Source organism: Ictidomys tridecemlineatus, chromosome 3 (genome assembly GCF_052094955.1).
Source record: "Ictidomys tridecemlineatus isolate mIctTri1 chromosome 3, mIctTri1.hap1, whole genome shotgun sequence".
NCBI classification, from domain to species: domain Eukaryota; kingdom Metazoa; phylum Chordata; class Mammalia; order Rodentia; family Sciuridae; genus Ictidomys; species Ictidomys tridecemlineatus.
This window is the reverse complement of record NC_135479.1, coordinates 94,451,975-94,471,714: the sequence shown is the minus strand read 5'-3', so window position 1 is coordinate 94,471,714 and position 19,740 is coordinate 94,451,975. Positions and strand designations below refer to the sequence as shown.

Below are 19,740 nucleotides of genomic sequence, written 5' to 3'. Positions count from 1 at the left end.
TTGGACTTGGCTAAACATGGGGTTGTACGATGGGAACCATTTATTTATTTAAGCATTACCTAGTCATATAGGAACTACAGGCTTTGCATAGTTTCTACTGGTTTCTGCATTAGTGCCCCTAATGGAGGATACTATAGTTTTGGTACACAGAGCTGAAATTTTATTCTGTCTTTCTAAAAATAACCAATGAATTACCTTTAGAAAGTTGTTTGCATTTGGAACCCAAAAACACTGACTTTGGTATTTATTTTTCCACTCGCTCCAGAGGTAGATGGATTTTCTCTGTTTTAGAATGCCTGACAAACCTGAGCTTGGGAACACTTAACCCAGAGGAAGTGACCCAGGCTTTCTCCATGGCAGATGGCCAAGCTGCCACCTGCTCCCCTCCTGTTCAACATGACTCCAAGATCCTGGACCAAAGGCTGGTGCCAGGCAGCTGGGGACCCAGAGAGAAAAAATGCTTTCCAAGGGTAAACAGTGATTTAAAGTCAATCACTCATAATTAGCTTAGAAATTGCATAGTGTGTTGTGTCAGGAGGATAAAAAGACAAGGATCGAGGAGAAAGAGTTTTGCTTCTGGTCTAGCCACTTTTCCTGGGACTCTGGGCAAGGCATTTGACCTCTCTGAATCTTGTTTTTCCCAACTATAAAATAATAATAATGATAATGGTGATCATAATGATAACACCTTTTCTGCCTATATTATAACATCGTTTTTAGCATTACATGGAATAGCTCAATTGTGTTACCAAGTGTGACAATCATATAGCCCTTTTCTCTATGTTTTGTTTTTGAATTTAGAAGAGCCAAGACCATAAAAGTCTACATTAATGGAGCTATTGTTAGTCAAGAATATACTCTCCATATTCTTTTTAAATTTTTGCTTCCCATTTTTGAACTTGGCAAAATATCACTCTAAGGATTAAAGCAAATGTGACCTTGAATGCTGTCCATATGTGATTGAAATATTTAAATCATGACAAAACCTATTCATTTGGAGGATAACTAAATCACAGCTGCCAAAACCAAACCAGAATCAAGTCACATTGGATAAACATATAGAACTTGTTATTTCTCTCTGATTTACTAGATTTTCTAAAAGGCATTAGAACTTGGGCAATTATCCTTGACCTGATTTGTACTAATTAGAAAATGAATGGTACATAGAATGGCTGCATGAGAGTTTATCTCTTTCTGCTATGAACCAGCTCCCTGGGGGGGGGGCAGGAAGACTTCCCAATTCCCACAGAAAACAGATTGGTCATACCAGGAGCTGCTCTGTGTAGTAGCAAGTCACTCTCAGTATGACCGGACATTGTGAGTTTTGACACAGAATGGGAGAAGAAGAATTAACAAAACATTCATTTACTTTGTTTTTGTTGTATGGTGCAACCTTGAGACCAGTTGCCATGGAAATATAGGAAAGGATATAAATATAGATCAGACAGATATGAATTTAAAGAGTTATAAAAGCCCACAGAAGGAATAAGTGTTCCTTTTTTAGAATGGAGAACTTCTCATTTCCTTTTGATTTGAGCCATCATTCCTGAATGCAACGCACTTGTCCTAGTATAACATTTTAGTGAAGTGGAGGTAAGGAAAAAAGAAAGAAAAACCACCAGAGAAGCATTTTTAAATTTCTTCAACTTTCATCTTCAGAATGGTCTGTGAATGGTTACTGCCATCTTATCCCGTTGCCTTAATAAACTGTACTCACTGGTTTCATGTTCTGATGAGATAATGCTTTTTATAAAGGGCTATGGCTTGGCTATGAGATAAAGTGGTGAATGACTTACGTAGAGATACGTTATCTCCAACCGTGACTTGCTTGTAACTTGCTGTGCATAGATATCTCGATTGTTCTAGGACTGCCATATGTGTTGCATGTACTGAAGAAACACGACTCTTGAAACCACTCAATAAATGGCACAGTGTGTTCATCATGAATTGTGATTCTACTCTAAATACATACTGCATGTTTTATACACAAGATTCTTAAATATATTGCCTTGTTGATCAGCCATATGTGTTTTCAACATAGAATAACGCAGGCATCCCATCTTTTATCCTAAAAGCCAACAAATATTTAAACAAGGAGAACTCAAAGATATCCTCATTGGCCGTCAATCTAGCTGAAAAAAAGGTGAATGTACAGAAAAAAAAATGTTTTCTTGATTACCATCATGTTTATTGTTCTCTGCTGCATAAAGGCATCAATAATATTAGTAAAAAGATTTTAGGATTAAATAGGATTTATCTTCCAATGAGCCTCATAGAATCTAAATTTTCTGATAATACCATTCACTTTATATTTACTTTCATTTGATTAATGTGGGTAGAGAACACCTTTGTTTTTTTTTTTTCTGGACATGTAAAATTTTTAAATATTCCTTAAGGGAAAAATTCAAACATATACAAAGACAGAAAGAATAATATGATAAAATCTCACGTCTCCAATGTTCTGCTTCAACAAATAGTAACACATAGCCAACCTCATTTTACCCATATTTAATATTACTTTATCCAAAAATACCTCTGTGTGTATTCTAATGGATATGTGTGAGTATCCAAACAATTGCCACTCACAGAAAATGGGCTTTGGTTTCAGTGTTAGAAGAGTTTGGCGGAATATAAGCAGAAGAGTAAGAATTGTCCACTGAGATCTAACAATTTGCCCACAAATACTTGCAGATTTAAGTATTGGTTTCTGAACAGAAGGACCATTGTATTCCCTGATCACCTGTAATTCCAGTTGGCTGTCATCTGCAGAGGCCATTTCTCCTTCCTTTGGTAACTGTGGGTGGATGAATGGTGACTTGGGTGGTTAAAGCCAACTTGGGGAACTTTTGGCCTCTGTAGGGGCTAAAAGAGCAGGCTGGTTTCCTGTAGCCATAAAGGAGTGGGGAAAGCAGTTCTGGGATCCTCTGGCATGCAGGGGATAGTTCAAGTTCCTCTGCTCTGTGCCACTTCTAGCCCTGCCACTTCTTAGCAGTCTGTCCTTGATTTTGCCTTTTCCAGGCCCCGTGGTAAGAATGGCAGAAAGAAAAGGAAATAGAGGAGACCCAACCCTCTATAATGGATGATGGACCTTGGTAGGGTTACACATCATTTTCATAGATGTCATCATGTTCACAAATCACCCTAATGACACTGGGTAGGGAAGATTGTGCCTCTATGGTGAGAACCCTGGGGATCAAAGCTAAGGGACTTACCAAGATCAGACAAGAGGGGAAGCTGGGGCCACATGGTCCCCTGACAAGCCATGGCTATTTGATTCTTCTGTGCTGCCTCTGAGTGAAAGCGCTTTTTAAAAAAATTCTGAAATCTTTAAGGATTAAGGAAAGAGTGGGAATGAATTTGCAGTGTAAATATCTTAGAGGGAAACATGATGGTAGGCCTCCTCTCCTTTCTCATCTTCTACTCAGAATGAAGTAGTCCCTGGTCTTCTTGTGCCAGGATTGGAGTCATTAGGGTCACCACCACATTAACAGTAGGAATGGAGTCACTGCGATGATCTCAGACCCTGAGCAAAAAGAGGCCTGTGGGTTCTTCAATGCAGGCTGGCCATGGGTTTGGATAAAGAAACATCCCCTCCTTTTGATCTCCTGAACCTCTAGCATTTCTCTCAGTTATGAATTTAGACTCCGAATCATAGCAATCACTAGTGGTTCCCGTGAGTCTGTCACCAAGGGAGACCAAAGAGAATTTCCTGTCACATTACAACGATTGTAGATAAATTGAAAATAACCTTTACGCTTATCCCAACTTCAAAATATGGCAGTTATTAGACTTGCAGCTGGCTCTTGTTATTTAATGTTTTAATCATGACACGTTATTTTTCCACGAAGTTTTAGAAGTCTTTTTGATCACTGTATTTTTACATAATTATTTTTTCATTGCAATTGTCATCTTGGGTATTTTACCTTATACGTTTAAACACATTAGGAGTATGGGTACCAGTATATGGCCACCTGAGTCCATAGTACAAGTAAATGTTTTAAAAACTTACTGTAAAATATTAAATTATTCACTGGGAACAAAATTTTATAAACATTTATTTTAAAGAAGAGAGAAGTTGGGACAATTCCTGAATGTCATCATCTCTTCTATTGGTATACCCGGTCTAAGGAACTCTTGACAAACAGTACAACTGGAATAAATATTCATAGAAATTATAATCCCTTTTCCTTTTGAAAAGATGAGCAGAAGGCTGAAAACACACCAAATTTGGTTCATGGAATACTTCCTAAAAGGAGAGAAGATTTTAGGTGGTGAATAAAGTGGAAAGGGAAGGAATACTGGCACGGAGGAGTTAGCCACCGATGAGATTTTACCTTGAAGAGGACGTTCAGCCTTGAGTCTGAAAACAACATCTGTCTTAATGGGAAAAGCCATGCCCTGCGCCAACCCTTCTGTGTCCTCTCAACCACAGGTAATCTAATTGTGCATGAAGTAATTTTATAATTTCATTTTCAACTGGTGAGCACTAAATTATGCATTAGATCTGTACACATGAGAGAATATATTTGTTGTGGTAACATCTGCTAATATGTGCTTAGTCTCAGAAAACCATTATATCACAATTCTTAACCTGGCACAAAAACAAAAGGGTCTAGGCATTTGACTACTGTATTCTGATGATTCCTATATACCAGGTGACTTTAGGATTCCTACATAGGATTTGTCAAGTAAAACACTCCTAATGATTCAATCTTCCGTTTTGCTTCTAGAAATCATTTTTGTCTGATGTGCTATTTGGTTTACATATAACCACACTGGGCAGAACCTTTGAGAAAAGAGTTTGAAAACTGTCAAGGGCTGTATGCAGAATCTACTGTATGTGATTTGCACTGTTCCCCTGGTAGCTTCTATTTTTTTATGATGCTAACTTCCATGGTGGTGGAGACAACCATATTTTTTCATGTCCTCAAGTGCTTTCCCTGACTAATCCATCTCCCTGGTTTCAGTGTCCATTTATTCTCTACAACCTAATTATCTACGAACTCATCTGTTCCTTGCAAAACCTTCATGTGGTCCCTCTCCTCACTCCAGGTTGAGCTCAGTGCTTTTCCACTGATGAAGCCCTCTTCCTTCTTTGGGAACCAGAAACAGTTCTCACATCCCCACCCATTCACCCACTCCTTTTCTCACGCCCTCTGCTCAACATTGCACATCTTGAGACTGAAATGATGCCTTTGAGTTATGGACAAAAACGAGGTCCTCAAGGTTTTCTGCAGAATTTATTGAATGAAAAGTGAATGAAGCAATGTCTCGGCTTGGCACCAGAATCACGAGGCACTCACAGCTTTGTAGGTTCAAACAGCAATTCTTTATTCCCGCTCTCACACCGCCTCCACACAGGTCCAGGGGCCAACACGTTCTGCTGTCTCCCGCACAAACCACCTACTCCACGAGGCTATCTCCAAATCCCATTTTAATCTCACGAGAACTCAACGGGAACAAGCAGCAGGAACACCCTAATCCCAGCAATAATCTTCAATCTCCAACTTCCCTAAAACCCATTATCTTAAACTGGCAACGCCTTAAACTCAAGGAGCCGGTTACTTCCTCAAACCTGATCAGCTCTAAACCCGAATCCGCCTTGGTCCTTGAGCAAGGTCACCTTATTAAAGCATGCATGCAATGTTCCATCAAATGTCCTCTAAGCAGCATGGGGTACGCTTGGCAAGGAAATTTCGATGCGTCATTCCTACTTGGTAATGGCCCTCAGCATAAGACAATGAGATGTGCCAGCCAACATGGAGACTGAGAAGTGTGAGGAAAGGTGTGAGGCTGTTGGCCCCGGCCAGTCTCATGTTCAAGAGGTTGACAGGAGTTTGTGTGTTTGTGTGTGTGTGTGTGTGTGTGTTTGCATGGGGCAAATGATATAAAGGATATAACCTTTATACCCATATATACATACTTTCAATGTAGCAATTATGAATATCACTCTGCCACTTTATTAGGTGTTACATTTCTATAATTTAGAAAAATAATCCTGCATTTTCACTCTAAAATGACAGAAAATTCCATGACAGTCATATTTGGCAGACTGAGTATTCATTCAAGGTACTCCAATACCTGGGGTGCCAGAAGTTTGTGGGGTCCCTATCAACTACTCCATCTGCTGTGGCTCACCAGGTTTCCAAAGCACTGGACAGATTGCATGACCCAGTCAGAACAGAGATGCCCCTCAGGGTGGCCACTCCTCTGCCACACATGGGCCGGGAGGGAAGCACTGAATTTCTCAAACACATCTGGAAGACATTTCTGCCAGCCACTTACACACCAAGGAGCACAGACTCTTCCAGAAACCCACAGGATTCCTGAGTCCACCCTACTCCTGGCCTGAGGAAAAGAAACTTTTTTTTCAATTAGGCAGAGTCTGTGTCTTCAGTTCCCCGAGCCCTAACCTCCATGCCCCTTCTCCAGGGAACACAGTCAGGGCAACTTTTTGCTTTGCATGTCATGGGTCAGCAAAGGAGCTGGAGACACCACTTACTGGTTTCTTAATAACTCACTTTGTTATGCAGTTCTTCAGAAGTACTGTGTCCCCCCTGCTCTCCACGCCCCCCTCCCCAATCTACTGGTGGCCCTGAGATTCCCTGATGTCCCAGCCCTTGTTCACTCGACAGCACAAGGACACAGGGTCTTGGCAATTGTCCTAGGTTTCTTCATCCTGTTCATGACTCCAAAAACAACACGTTTCTCACTCAAAAACAAGCTGGAGGTTTCTGTTGAGACTTCAAATATTTTCCCAGAGTCTGCTGTAAAAATAATAAGGTTACATTTTAATTTTAAATGATTTATCCATGTGAGTTCTTGTGGCAAGACCCTGCTATAGTTTTGTTTATCGTACAAAGAAAATCAAGTCTGCTTCTAAAAAAAATATTTTCCAAAATATAAAACAAATGAGCATCCTGCTGCCGAACAAAATCTCAGGAAGAGTCTGCATTTGATATATAGAAGACTCCAGACAAATATTTATAACTCCTGCCCACAATTTGTTTGACAATTTGCATGGTTTTGATAATCATTCACGATGGTATTGTTACTCAGGACTTAGCATTCATGTCTTCTTCCAAATATTTTATTTTGGGGTTATAAATGAACTTTCCGTTTCCAGAGATGTATTGGACAAGGGTAGTCATGGTAGCCCTCTCTGTGTTATGCTGTAACCTGAATTCATTTTGGAAAGAGTAGGAAATTCCTTAGAGGGGTTTGGGAAGAAAAAATATTTTAATGATCTAACCCCATAATATTTATTTCCTCTTACAAATAGTTGTAATTAGGTCCCATTTGTAACTAACAATACTAAAAAATCTGCCTCCCTCCTACCAGTAGGACTCCATTTTAAAATAAACATTATACACGAATGATTAATATTGAAGACCAAAAAAATTGCTTATCTCATGAATGCTCTTGCATTCCTGTAGTGCCATCCGGAACATTCCACAAGTGCCAACTGAGTTTGTGAGAATCTGTGATAAAACCAAAATAGGGACAAGACTGTGGGGTTTGCATTTATTTGAAAGAATGAAAAATTGCCTCTGAAGGAGAAAATGCTGTGAGTGTAAAGAAAGGCAGAAACCAAGGAAGCTCTGGAGAGAGTTTTCACTAAGATCTGAAGGAGCTGGCAGCAAAGATCCTTTAGGGCTCTGCTGCAGAGCCCGCTGAGGTCCAGAGAGGAGGAGGGACTGCAAGGTAGAGGTCGCTCTGGGCCACAGACTAGTCCCCTGGGCAGAGTTACAAAGAGTTTGAAGTGTTAGACTTTATTTAATTTTTGAGAAGATTATACATTCACAAGATTCAAAAGCATTAGAGGTCCTACCAAGTTTATCAGGGAAAAATCTCCTCAATATTCCAGCCTCCAGCTACTCAGTTTTCAAGCCTGGAGGCCACCGACATTCCCAGCTGCTATGTGTCCTCCAGAGCAATTTCAAGCCACCAAGCAAAGGTACATTTTATACATATGCATCCTTTCTTTCTTTTTTTTCTTTTTTCTTTTTTTTTTTTTTTTTTTTTTTTTTTTTTTTGCTGGTACAGTCCACTCCCTAGATTGAGCTGCCTTACTTTCTTGTGCCATCTGGGAGGAAGCATATAGGCTATGGATTAGCCATCCCTAACTTATTCTGTGTCAAGAACCCTTTTGGCAGTTGGTGAAGCTTAGGAATTTCTTCTCACACTAATGTTTTAAAATGTTGACCATTACAATCCTCAAAGAAAGTCGGTTATGCTGGACTATAGTCATAAACATATTTGTATTTAGAAATACATGGACTGATGTATTAATGAATTAAATAACAAGGTCTATCAGTGAGCTTAATTATAACTGTAATTTGGGGGGGGTTCACATGAGTATAAATGTTATTTCACAATCCTGGCAACACTTGTAATGTGACATAAAGTATCTGTTATTTTTGTTGGTAACAAAGACAGCTATTGGCACTTTTGTGGTTTTATGTCTGCCTCATAATTAGAGGAAGTTATAAATTTCAGCTAGAGACAAGAAACACTATTTTATATGTACAGTATTTCACTACTTTATATGTACAGTATTTCCCAAACATTCACACATATTTGTAGGGTATATTCTTAGAAACACTTTTAATACCTTCATAATTAAATGCCTATTGCAAAACTACCCAGATATATACAGTCATTTCTGCTTTGAATGAGGATGTGTTAGTAAGTAGTTCAACCTTAGGCAATCTGACAAGGGAAAAAAGTCGTATTTTGGTTTAGTTTTATTTTGCACTTATCTCATACCAGCACATTTGAATGCATTTTTATGCATTTAAGAACCATTTTCTTAGCCAGGCATGTTGAACATACCTTTAATCCCAGTGGCTCAGGAGGCCGAGGCAGGAGGAATTCAAGTTGGAGGCCAGCTTCAGCAATTTAGAAAGGCCCACAGCAACTAGACCCTGTCTCAAAATAAAAAATAAAAAGAGAATTTGACTATGTGGTTCAATACCCAGTATTTAAAAAAAAAAAGTTAGTGCCCTTTGTTCTTTGTCCTGTTGGTTCCTGGGCAGGTTTGTGGTGTGTTGCAAGCGACAGGGGACACCAGTCCCTGAGACAGCAGTGTAAACAGCACCCCCTGGGGTTGCAGCAGATGGTCCCAGTGAAGACTTTCATTGTTCTCTGTTGTACTTTTCCATCAGACTTCTGTTTCTTTGAACCACCTGAGTAGATTAAAATTGAATATGGAATACAAAACTCACTTGTCTTATTTAGGTAACAATATTGTTTAAGAAAATGTCTGCAAGAATTCAGAGCAAATCATTAACTGTAGCTTTCATTGGCAAGAGAACTAGTCTGGAAGGCTATGGAAGGAAGTTTTACTTTGATCTTTTTCAACTATGTGTTTAGATGTAATCTGTGCACAGTAAATAAAATAATAAATGTACATGATAAAAATTCACTGATGCAGAGGGGTATAAAACAGCAGTACAAGAATTCCCTTTTTCTACCTCTTCCCAGAGTAAGAATTTTATAAAAATTCCTAGGCAATTCTCCTTGAGCCTATATTGTGGTTTGAAATACTCTTGGCCACTAGAAAGGGCCAGAGTTCCTTAGAGAAATGATTGATTGCAGAGATTGTGGGAAATGAACCTGTTACCTCTCATCTGTCATGCCAGGTGGCAAAGTTACCAAAGTCAACGGGAACATTGTGAGAGGACTCAAGAGCCAGCCACTGCAGCATCAGTAACTAATGTCCTAAACTGCATACAACTTGCAAAGTTCATAATGATACTGAACTAAAGGAAAATTAATTGTCCATACTAGATAATGGGGAACCAACTTATTGCTTTAAAAATTGGTAAATCAACAGAAAGAATTATCTAGCATTTACCTTAACTTTCTTTTCCATATTGTCTCTGTGTCACCACATCATAGACAAAGAGAAGTTTCTCTTTATAAAAAGTAGTCTGGCTAATACAATAAGATGAAATCATAAAACGTTCTATTTTTTAACATCTAATGAATGGTCGTATCTAAGCCTTGGTCACCCATGGTGTGAGCATTATAACTGTAAGTCCTCCTGGTAAAAGAATACCACCCCAGGTAAAAGCTGTCTTGCCAAAAAGGAAAATAAGAGAGAGAGCAAAGCAAGAAGGAAACTAGAATTTGATGAAGGCTTCAGACCCAACTGTGAACCTGTAGCAAATACAAACCAGGCTGTGGGAAAGTCTGCAGCTTTTATTTTTCCGTCTTTTGTATGGGGGGTTGAACTCAGGGGCACTTGACCACTGAGCCACATCCCCAGCCCTTTTTCATATTTTATGTAGAGACAGGGTCTCACTGAGTTGCTTAGCACCTCACTAATTTACTAAGCTGGCTTTAAACTCCCCATCCTCTTGCCTCAGCCTCCTGAGCTGCTGGGATTACAGGCATGTAATCCCACTGCACCTGACTCTGCAGCTTTTTCAACAAAGGAACTCAGAGGGAGGGGAGAAGAAAGGTGAGAGAGCCTCAGAGATCTTGTCCTCATCTTGATTCAAATACACAAACCATAGAAACAAAGCAAAATAGCTTTTGCGACATTTACAAAATTACTGGATATAAGAACACTGAAAAGGATATTGAAGATATTAAGGCAGTATTGTTACTAACATATTTTGCAAAATATTATGGTGTTTATTATTATCATTATTTTATTTATATATATATATTTTTTTTTTTTGATACTGGGGATTGAACTCGACCACTGAGCCACATCCCCAGCTTTATTTTGTATTTTACTTAGAGACAGGATCTCATCAAGTCATTTAGCATTTTGTCATTGCTGAGGCTGGCTTTTGAATTTGTGATCCTCCTGTCTCAGCCTCACGAGCCACTGGGATTACAGGAGTCTGCCACAATGCTCAGCTGGTGGTTGTGTTTTTAAAAGAGCCATTCTCTTAAAGATCCATACTGAAAAACTTACAGATGAAATACTACATCTAGAATATGTTCCAAGTGATCCGGGAGCAGTTGAGGTATTGAGGATTAGCCAGGGGTAACTCTTGGAGCTGAGGCGAGGAAGATCTGTGGGTGTTTACATGTTATTCTATCTTCGTATACATTTTAAGAATTTGAGCAAAATCATGAAAGGTCAGTTTGTTCTGAATGAGGACATGTGGCAGTAGAGGCTATTATGATTTAGTTATGAGGTGTCCCCCAAGAGCTCCTGTGAATGCAGGAACATTCGAGGTGAAATGACTGGATTGTGAGAGCTGTAACCTAATCAGTCCGTCCTAGTTTGGAGGATGGGGTGGTAGCTGTAGGCAGGCGGGGCGTGGTTAGAGGAGGTGGGTCACTGAGGGCATGCCATGACAGGGCGTGTGTGCTCCTGCAGCCCCTTCCTCCCTCTGTCTCTGTTTCCTGACCCCCTATGCGCCAAGCAGCTTTCCTCATCAAAGCCTCTTTCTCCATAATGTGCTGCCCCACCTCATTTCGTTTGGGCGAGGTTCTGTTGCTTCATTCTTTTTTAAAAATCCAAATTTTAAAATCCTTACTCCAATGGATCAGAAATGTTCCTGCCTACATTCCACGGGAAGGAGGGGCAATGTAGCCAGGCAGCCCAGAGCTCGGAGGAGGCAGGTGGGCTGTGAGGGAGGTCCATGCTGAAGACTGGTTTCTGGGGACAAGATCCTGGGTAGAGAAGAGCTTTCAGGTTCTCAGGGAGAACCCTGGGATCACCACATGTAAGGTCAGGAGCAAGGGGGTGTGCTGGGCAGCACAGGAGGAGAACTGTGAGGTAGGTGCATGGGCCAGGCCCACAGGAGCTCTGGAGCTGGGGTGGCCCTACCAGGTTGTCCCCTTTGAGGCCTGTAGGCTAGATGTATCTTCCTTTTCAGTCTTTAGAAGTGGGCTGCCCTCAGGGAGTTAGGAGACAGCCTTCAGCACCAGGGAGAGCTGGCTGTGGCCGGTTGACACCCTCAGCATCCCTGCAACAGGTGGCCAAGGAGGGACTTTGGCTGGAAGGAGATGGGGACTGTGCCCACAGCACCCAGGATGATGACCTGCCATCGCATAACATCTAGGTTTGGCAACAGGCTTATAGAAGCTCCATTTTGGCTTTTTTTTTTTTCTTTAATGAAGAAAGAAGAACATAAAAAAAAAATGAAAAACTTCTTTATGCCCCTTCTAGAATCACATAGACAGTTCACAGGGATTTGTTAATCTTCAAGCTTTTAACAGTACATCAAAGACATTCAAAAAGGTTATTGGGAGGAATTCTCCAAGGGAATTATTTCCACATGACAATGATGATCTCTGACAAATTCACTTTTTTTTTTAAGGGGAGCAGAACCCCGCACCCCCACCCCCAGCCATGTCCATTATTTAGCCAGAGGCACTGATCAACATGAGCCTCATTGAGTCAGCAGATATTTACTGAGCAGCCTCTCTAACCCTCACAGCAGCTCTGAGGTGGTTACAGTTTTAACTACCACCCACAGGACAATACTACAAGAGCTCAAGTGACTTTCCCAGGGCCTCACAACTTGTCCACAGTGGCCAGGATTTTAGTTCACACCGTTTTGCCTCCAGCCTTGGGCTGGGTCTGATGGGAGCCAGCTGCATCACAGATGTCAATACCACAGGTGGAAGTCAAATTGACCTGGCATCCAGATATTGGTTTCCAAATACCATCCTCCAGTAAGAGAAACCGAGGGTCTCTGGAGCAATGGTTGGTTTCAGGACTGAAACAGAGAAAATATGATTCTGGAATACTTTGTGCCAAAGTTGTGTGTCCTTTTATGAGACGATCAGTCAGGGGATGCTTAAAAGAAGACAAAAGAAAGGCACAAGAGGACAATTTTATATCCTGACAAGTCATAGAGATAGGAGGAAGCATGACATGCAGGGCCTGTGGCAAAGCATGGGTGATCAGGAGACAGAGGGACAGGAGTGAGGGACAGCCTCCCCGCAGCCTTCATTGGTTAAAGTTTAGGGCAGGGTAAAGTTTAGGGTTGGTAGCTGAATAATTTTGGCAGGTTCTAAACTGTAGAGGCGGTCCTAATTGCCTGGTGCCTGGCCTTGGGGTGCAACAGGGACATATTGCCTCCTGGAGTGCAGGCCCAACATAGGGGACAAGGTCTGGCTTGGTTAGGTTGCATATTGAAGCCATGCACCTGGCTGAGCCTTCTGCCTTCTCTAAAGAACAGTTGAACGTGGAAATGGACAATCTCTCCCAACCAGAAAGGTTTTTCAGATGTCCAAACACTATGCATAATATGCAGAAAATAAAAAAAATATATAAACAATACAGCCAGAAAATAAGAAAGTGTTCTGAGGATGATGGATCCCTGCTAAAAGGACACAGGAGTTGGCTTTCACAGGGTTTCACAGGACAAGTCTGGGACAATTTGGGTATTAGTCATGAGCTATAACTCATTGGATAAACCAGGGATGGATGAGATCATACATATTAATTAATTAATTTAAAATTTGATGAAAATGCAATGTTGACATTGCCCCAAAGTATCTCCCTATAAATATACTTATGAAAAGAAAGTGACTTCACCCTGGAGGAGGATGGTGGATGCCACCTTAGTCAAGGGATTCATGACAACATCACCAGCAGAAAGAGGTGAGCAGCTGTCAACAGGACACCATCAGACTTTCATATACCCCCACAACAACTGCCTCCTGAAGTTCACAAACCCCCTTCTCTGAGTTACTGGCTTCTAATTAATAGCAGATGGCTAAGGTAGCGGGTTGTCACTCCAGTGACTATCTAACATCATACTGGACTCGTCCTGCTAGGACCTGCTCAGGAATCTTGATCTCCTGCTCAAGATCTTCTTCCTGAAGAAGAGTGAGCCTTAGGAACCCAAGGAGATAAACTCTGTCAATACCTCAGCGGGTTTCCCTTTCCCAACAGGACCTCAACATGAGGACTTGGCTCTCGTTTGTACCTCAATCACAGTGTAGAGTACCCATACTGATCATCTCATAAAAGAACACACAACTTTTGCACAAAATATTCCAGCATCCTGACCCACTGAACTGCGATGTGATAAGTGTCAGCTATTTCAAACTGCTGGCTTATTTGTGGTCAGTGACTGTGCCATGTGGAGAAGGAAAACAGACTCTTCTGTAATACTCTTTCCAAAGCTGAATGCAAGTTTCAGACGTATCAAGGTGATGGCTGTAGGGAAAGACTGAGAAAATGTGCAAGAGGGAAGAAGACTGAGGACACTTAACAACTAAACACAAGATGTGACCTTGGAGTGGATGCTGGACCAGAGGGGAAAAAAAATCTCCGGGACAATTAGTGAAATTCGAGTATGAACTGTGGTTATGACTATTTTGTTGATTTTCCTGATGTTGATCATCATATTGGTTATATAGCAAATGACAAAATAAATATGGCAAAATGCAGAGGCTCAGGAAGACAATTTCATACCCTCACAGGTCCTAGAGACAGAGGTAGCTTGACATGCAGGGTCTGTGGCAAAGCATGGGTGGGCAGGAGACAGAGGGACAGGAGTGAGAGACAGCCTCACCACAGCCTATAGATATAGGGAAAGGATATATGGGAGGTTTTGGTACTATTCCTGCAATTTTTCAGTAAGCTTGAAATTATTTCAAAGGAAAACAATTCTTTTTTTTTTTTTAAAGAGAGAGTGAGAGAGGAGAGAGAGAGAGAATTTTTAATATTTATTTCTTAGTTCTCGGCGGACACAACATTTTTGTTGGTATGTGGTGCTGAGGATCGAACCTGGGACACACGCATGCCAGACGAGCGCGCTACACCCTGAGCCATATTCCCAGCCCCAGAAAACAATTCTTGTTAGACTTCACCTTTAACACCTGGAAATAATTCAAAAATTCCCTTTGCCACTTTGGGAACTCCAGGGACTGGGGACCACTGACACTTAAGATACCACCAGTTTCACATTGGTACAAAGAATGCAAATGACATGTAATTTTTTATCACATTACTTGGGTTTGTAGCGCTGTCAGGAATTTGAAGTCAAAACTTGTGCTTCGTGACTAATTCCTACTGTTCTTCATTAGGAGCAATTATCCCTGGCCTGGTGCCCAGTGAAGGCTGCCCTCATGGGGCCAAGTTGTGAGGCCAAGTTGTGGAAAAGTCACTTGAGCCAGTGTAGTTTTGTGGCCTGTGGGTTAAATAGTGACCACCTCAGAGCTGCTGGGAGAGTTAGGGGGACACTCAGGCCAGCCACACAGAGGCTGCTCAGGAAATATTGTCGACTGAATGAACCTCAGGTGGATCAGAGCCTCAGGCTGAAGAATGAAAATTGTGGGGAGGGGGAATCCTGCCCCACATTCCCTTTAAAAAATAAAATAAAATAAAAAGTGAATTTGGGCTGGGGATGTGGCTCAAGCGGTAGCGTGCTCGCCTGGCATGTGCGGGGTGCTGGGTTCGATCCTCAGCACCACATAAAAATAAAATAAAGATGTTGTGTCCACCGAAAACTAAAGAATAAATATTAAATATTAAAAAATTCTCTCTCTTTCTCTGTCTCTCTCTCTCTCTTAAAAAAAGTGAATTTGTCAGAGATCTTCATTTTCTTATGGTAATATTTATTTCCTCTTAAGAATCCCCCCCAATAATTTTTTTTGAGTGTCCTTTTCTGTTCTGTGAAAAGCTTGAAGAAATAAATCCCTGCCACCTATCTGTATTTGATTCTAGAAGGGAATAGAAGGTTTTCCACTTGTTTGTGTTCTTCTTTCTTCATTAAAGAAAAAAAAAAAGCCAGAATGGAGCTCCCTAAGCCTGGTGCCAAACCTAGATGTTGTGACTCTTTGGCGCTTTCACTCCTAAAATCATCAAGTCATCTCTGATGACACCAGAGCCACTGAGAAGACAGGGCATGAGAGGAGGAGGTCAGGAAGCATGAGGTCCTGCAGTCACCCTTGTCCCCTGGAGGGCCTATGAGGGGCACTGAGGACCACAGACCTGCTCCTGCCAAAGTACCACGGAGACTCCACCCGAGCTTGTTTTTAATAACCCTTCTCTCACCAGTCACCCCCAATTCCTGACTTAATACTCTCAGGGACAGTCACCCTGAAGGGTCTCAACACATCAGCTTATTTGATTGCTTTGGGAGCAAGAAATAAACATGTTCTAAGTACCCCAGGTAATTTTTATGTTGCAAATTGGTCCTTTCCTTCAGTCCCTTCATAACTCTTGCTCAATTTTTTTCTCAGCTCTTCAAAAAGGAATTCCGAATCACTGTGAAGGCATTCTTTAAAAAAAATCATGTTTTAGTCATTTAAAACCGGCCAGGCTAACGGTCTAACCTGAATGTGGAATGGATTTCCCATCTGGGTTCCCATAATAAGCAACTATGTTTTTGTAACCTACACAATGAAGGGAGTTGTCCCCAGATGATTCAGCTACTTAGAATCTGCACTCCCTTTCTTGGGAAGAAATATGAGGCATGGTGTTTATGTTAGACGCCAGGGTAATGCTTATTCCAAACTCAGGCCTCCGGCATCCATGCCAGGCAGAGACTGAGAACAGGAAGGGGGCGGAGGGTCAGCTGCCCACCTTGGCCAGCAGCGAAATCACAGCCCATCACAATCTGTCATGCTTCCTTGGTGTCTAAGACAGGCAGGCACACATACGCATGCGCGCGCGCGCACACACACACACACACACACACACACACACACACACACCCTGAGTCTCAACTCCCCACCACTATAAGACTGTTCTTGATAAAATTCCCTCTGGCAAAATCAGCAGTAATCTGAGTTTTCTGCTCATTCAGTATCAGTGGGAAGTTTGCCATGTTGGAGTTTGACAGCCACAAAAACCAGTTTGACTGAGAGCGGCAGGGTCTTGAGGTCTGAGCAGAGCCTGAGCTCACCACCGTGGAATGACACTTGGAGAATGACCACATTACCTATTACTTACGCTTCATCCTGACTCTGCAGGAGAGCAGGAGTCACAGAGATGGTGGAGCAAATGTACACTTTTATATTCAGAACTTGACCACATTAAAAAGCTCCACTGTCACCAGGGATCCTGAGAAAGTGATGTTTAAAGAACAGCTGTGAACCAAGCACAGTCACTTCTTGGTCCGTGGCACTGTTCACTCCCTGCTGACAGAAGCTCTGCAGGGCTGAGCTGTCAATGGCATGAAAGCAGGAGAGGGAGTGTTCTGGCCTCAGGGCAGGAGGACAGGTGGGGAAAGCCTTCACTAGTTAGACCCTGGAAGGAAATGAAAATAGGCTTTAATAATTCTCTCCTCTATTGCAGAAAATTCATTTAAAAAAATTATTTTAATTGTGCACATCTCTTGTCGCTTCCGTTTTGTTACAGTACAACCAAGCTTACTGACCATGAGCCATGCTTCAGCTCCGACCCATTCACCAGAGTCTCACCACACGGGTGGAGCATCTTATTTGAACGATGCCAGATTAACCTAAAATGATTTATCCTGTGAAAGTAGAACCCAAGTGATGAATCTCAAAATCATCTCATTCAAAAGTGGCAGATAAGAGGCTCCTAATTCTGGCCAATGTTTTTCATCAGAAGCAGGTACCCTAAAGTGTCACAGGAGAGCAGGGAGCTGAAATTCCAAACCTCAGTTCTTGTGTTCCCATGAAAGAAAACTTAAAGTCGACACCAAAAGTCGTGCAAGAGAACTTTATTAAAAGTGGCAGTAGAGTGGAAGTGAGGTGAGAAGGAAGTTAAACCAAAGTGAGGTTCAAGCAGAGAGCACTGATGGAGAAGGCCCACTGTCCTTCTTGAGAGTGCTTCAAATTCATTACTGCTTCATGTTTGCCCTGAGAACTGGGGAACACCTTATGCACTCTTTGCCAGTCAGACATTCAACTCCTCCTTCACATCACATCAGACTGTGGAGTTTTTGACCCTAGTTGGTCCTCTCCAGAACTGTCATGGTGGTCATGTTATTCATGGGGCTTCATCTTCGAGTTAATCCCTGTTAATGCGGGCACTGGGGTCAGTGGCCAGTTGGAGGTTACCTTAGTGCACCTGCACCACTAAAGAATCTCCCCTTCTGAGCTGGTAGGAGACAGTTGGCACCTCATCTTGACTTTTATGGGTCCAGTTAAGACTTAGTCCCATGAATCCTTCTTTTTTGAGACACTCCCCCTCATCATCTCTTTCACATTTGTTTATCCTCAAGGTTTGTGTACTGATATTTCCCTAGAAGTTGTCTGCTATGAATGATTGACTCATCTGCCTTGGCAGTAACTTAAAGAAAACTTTAAGAGTAACTTCAAGAAAAATCTGTGACCTCACCATGCATCTCATTGCTCACTGTTAGCTGCTACCTAACAGAAGTCGTGAAGATGAGCCAAAGGTGTGCAGAGAAGAGTGTGAATGTCTCAGTCAGGGGGACCTGCGTAAGAGGAATCCAGACCATGCACTTGCTAGACCTGTGACCTTGGCCTGCACACTTAATCCTCATGAGCCTTGGTTTCCTCACCTGTGAACAGCACCCTTCCTACAAGGGAACTGTCAAGTTCAACTACAACCAGGGAGTGATTGGAATATGTGTGTAAAATGCACCATTCAATTGTTCTCCTCCTATTCCCACCTCCTGCCCCTGAATGCACAGGAAGCAGTTAAGTGTTACCCAGGAACCCTGAGCAGTTGCCACCCTCCCTACAGGAAGCTGGGACCTGGGGAGGTAAGCCAGCAGGAGGAAGGCTTCCCACTTTTCTAAAGGAGGACCTGGTTTCCCTGAAGGAGGAAGTTTGGAAATCTGCAGCTTCTTTGGCCTCACAAAGAAAGCCACCTGATCAATCAAGCTCAAAACACACAAACAAATGAATTCATCAGTTTTAATGTTTTAGGATTTATTTTTGTTTATTTTTACCTTTTCCTTTTCTTCTCAACTGAAATGAACCTCTCTGGATCTTGTAGCCTCGTTTATAAAACTAGAAATTTGGACAGCCTACATCAGTACATTAGAATCAGTTGGTGACTCAGGATAGGGATGTTTAAAAGGTAGATTAGTTTTAGAAAGCCACAGAGGTGGTCTTTGAATCTGTCCACATCTCACATGTCAGTCTCTAGCTATTATAAAACCCAAGGAAATGATACTCAACTCAGAAACAAGAGCCTTCTCCCTCAAAGAATTTATGCATTGGTTGTCTCAGGTTCACTCTGGATGCCCTCATCTCTGCCATCTCACAGGAGTAAATAAGCTCAGTCCTTTGGAGCTCTGAGACCCAGCATCTTCAGCAGAGGTGAAAATGGAGGAGGTAAAAATGGAGGAGGTGAAAATGGCAAGTGAGGCCTGAGGGATTCCCTGGCTTGATCCATCAACCAAGATGGCGGCTGCAAGATGTACAACTAAAACTACCAGAGGGAACTGAGCCAATCCAGGAGTGAGGGGATGAAGGTAAAGATGAACTCTGGCTTTAGTTGGGCCAAGAAGTTTATTTTGATTGGAATATACTGAACTGTGGCCTATAGCCAGGGAAAAGCCATGAGGCTGTGAGATGTCTTCAGACTGTTTCTTTCCTCTACCTTCCTTTCCTGGGCATGAATGCTCTGATTAGTTTCAAATAAAGAAAAGTAACTGGCTTCACTGCCTGGCCTCATATTCACCTGTTCCTGAGAACAATGACTCAGGAACTGGCTGCAGATGGTTCCAGGACCCATAGTGACCCACTGGTGGGCCCATCCCAGTCTTGCCTCCATCAGAATCTGGGCTTGGATTGAGTCTCTTGAAATGAAATGAGCAGCCATATTCTTTTGTGTGAACTGAGAAGCAGAGTCGGCAGTACAAA

At 41.9% G+C, this 19,740-nt stretch overlaps 1 long non-coding RNA gene across 1 annotated transcript; it reads right to left on the bottom strand.

Moving 5' to 3' along the window:
- Window positions 1-5,306: 5,306 nt before the first annotated feature.
- LOC144376281 (uncharacterized) lies at window positions 5,307-9,147 on the bottom strand. Its single transcript, XR_013436570.1, has 2 exons — window positions 8,836-9,147; window positions 5,307-7,481 (listed from the first exon to the last, which is right to left on the bottom strand). It is a non-coding gene; the product is annotated as an uncharacterized LOC144376281 (long non-coding RNA).
- Between the last annotated feature and the right edge of the window lie 10,593 nt (window positions 9,148-19,740).